At 48.4% G+C, this 2,636-nt stretch overlaps 1 pseudogene; it reads left to right on the top strand.

Moving 5' to 3' along the window:
* The first annotated feature begins 1,791 nt into the window (after nucleotides 1-1,791).
* Gm5808 lies at nucleotides 1,792-2,450 on the top strand (annotated as a pseudogene).
* The last annotated feature ends 186 nt before the right edge of the window (nucleotides 2,451-2,636 follow it).

The raw sequence follows: 2,636 nt of genomic DNA, 5'->3' as shown, positions 1-2,636 counted from the left end.
TTGGGAGCTCTGGTAGCCCAGGCTGTCCTCAAACTTGCTATCTAGCTGAGCCTAACCATGAACTCTTAACCTTCCTGTTTCTACTTCTAAAACCCATGTGCTGCCCCACACAGCCTTGAACAGTACAGGGCAATGTTTACATTGTGTGAATTTTATTTTGCTAAAAGAAAAAAAAAGATTATTCATGTCTAGCAGGTTCAGTTTGGAAATAATTTCTTAAAAAAAAAAAAAAAAAAAGAGAAAGCATTCCTTAGGCTTGTTCCTGGAGGATGCTTAGTGGGAGGAAGGATGGGTGAGTGTAGCCAGGGTTGGGTAATGTGTAAACCTGCAGAGGGCCTTAGGGGCTAGCCTGGGTCACAGGTAAGACAGGAGGAGCAGGCAAGCGTTCTGGAGTGATCCAGCTGGCATTGTCTGGAGGCATTACCATGTGTCTTAGTCAGGGTTTCTATTCCTGCACAAACATCATGACCAAGGAGCAAGTTGGGGAGGAAAGGGTTTATTCTGCTTACACTTCCATACTGCTGTTCATCACCAAATGAAGTCAGGACTGGAACTCAAGCAGGGCAGGAAGCAGGAGCTGATGCAGAAGCCATGGAGGGATGTTCTTTACTGGCTTGCTTCTCCTGGCTTGCTCAGCCTTCTCTCTTATAGAACCCAAGACTACCAGCCCAGAGATGGTCCCACCCACAAGGGGCCTTTCCCCCTTGATCACTAATTGAGAAAATGCCTTACAGCTGGATCTCATGGAGGCATTTCCTCCTCTGAAGCTCCTTTCTTTGTGACAACTCCAGCTTATGTCAAATTGACACAAAATCAGCCAGTACAAAAGGCAGTAACAAATGTCCTGACAGGGAGGTATGTGTGCAACAGCCTGAGGTTTACAGCACGGAGTATGTCAGGGCTTCAGACAGCCCACATGAATAAGGCTGGGGTTACACAGCTGGTCTAAGAAATTCAGTGCTCCTTCCAGTGTGCATGTCTGAAGTTTGTACCGTCTGAGGAGAGCTCTCACAGACACAAACAGCCAATGGCAAGGTTCACAAAACTCCATGGCTGTGGGAATGTGGCTAAGGTCTCCTCAAGGTCCTAGAAGAGTCCCAATAAGCCAGGAGTATGTCACACAGAAGACTACTGCTTCTGAGCTCTCTTCTGTGATGGGGAAAGCAACCTGTGTTCCATGGCACCTACAGGAACACTCACTGCTCTGAAACCCAGGTCAGACTGGCTCCCACTCTGACCGGTGCCCTGCTCTGTCCCAAGAACACTCATACTCTCCAGACCAATGGGGGAGCTGAGGTTCAGGAGACAGCATGGCCTAGAACTTGGGTGTCTATTCCCACGGCCAACATCAGCCAGCACCCTGCAGGGAGCTACAGAATTCCCAGCACTGGGAAGGCCTGCGAGTCTTGTACAGGGGAAGCAGATATGGGGAGCAGGGAGGTTTTCTGACAAAAATACTCATTCTACTGGGCGTGGTGACATGCGCCTGTGGTCCAGCTCCTCGGGAAGTTAAGACAGGAAGGCTTAACTTTAGACTTGGGGCTCAGGGTGCAACCTGTGAGACTTTATCTTAAAGAAGAGGAGGAGGCAGCAGCCAGTGACAACTACATAGAGGGACTGAAGATAGTTCAATCAATCAATCAATCAAGTATTTGGCACACAAGCAGAAAAGCCTGAGTTGCATTCTCAGAATCCAACGTAAAAACAACAACAAAACCAGAACCAGGGGCTCATACTAACAGTTATTGCCGGTGGCCCTGAGGTAAACGCCGTACTCCTGTACCGGAGCCCATCATGGCGACGCCTCCGAAACGGTGGGCCTTGGATACGGTGGGGGAGAAAGTGCTGCGGTATGAGACCTTTATCAGTGACGCACTGCAGCGAGACTTGCAAAAGGTGCTGGATCATCGAGACAAGGTATATGAGCAGCTGTCCGTATATCTTCAACTAAGACATGTCATTGAGCGACTCCAGGAAACTAATCACTCAGAGTTATATATGCAGGTGGATTTGGGCTGTAACTTCTTTGTTGACACAGTGGTCCCAGATACTTCACGCATCTATGTGGCCCTGGGATATGTTTTTTTCCTGGAACTGACACTGGCTGAAGCACTCAAGTTCATTGACCGAAAGAGTTCTCTCCTCACAGAGCCTCGTCAGCCTCACCAAGGACTCCATGAATATCAAGGCCCATATCCTCATGATGCTAGAGGTGAGAGCAGCTCACTCCACCCTTCAAATATATTTAGGGTGATAACCTAAAGACAGGAGAAAGCCAAAGAAGGGAGGGGTCATCTTTCCTTCTAAATTGAAACCAAAGAAGTGAAAAACAGAGCAAACCTGGGACAGGACCTGGACCCAGCCTCGGTTCAGTATATGTTGTCCTCTTTTTACAGGGACTTAAAGAACTACAAGGCCTGCAGAATTTCCCAGAGCCATCTCCCCATTGACTGTATCTTCCCAGCCTCCAATATTAAAGCACCTGAATGCCTTGGGAAAAAAAAAGCAAAACAGAACCAGGCAGATAGCAAGTGTTTACCATTCCAGTGCTGCGGAGTTGGAGAGAGGTGGCTCCAGGGTTTGCTGGCAGGCCAGCTTAGGAGCGCAAGGAGTTCTAGGTCAGTGAGAAAACTTGT

The sequence above is a fragment of the Mus musculus genome, chromosome 15 (assembly GCF_000001635.26).
Source record: "Mus musculus strain C57BL/6J chromosome 15, GRCm38.p6 C57BL/6J".
NCBI lineage: Eukaryota > Metazoa > Chordata > Mammalia > Rodentia > Muridae > Mus > Mus musculus.
The sequence above is the reverse complement of the archived record's forward strand: the minus strand, read 5'-3'. Positions and strand labels throughout refer to the sequence as shown.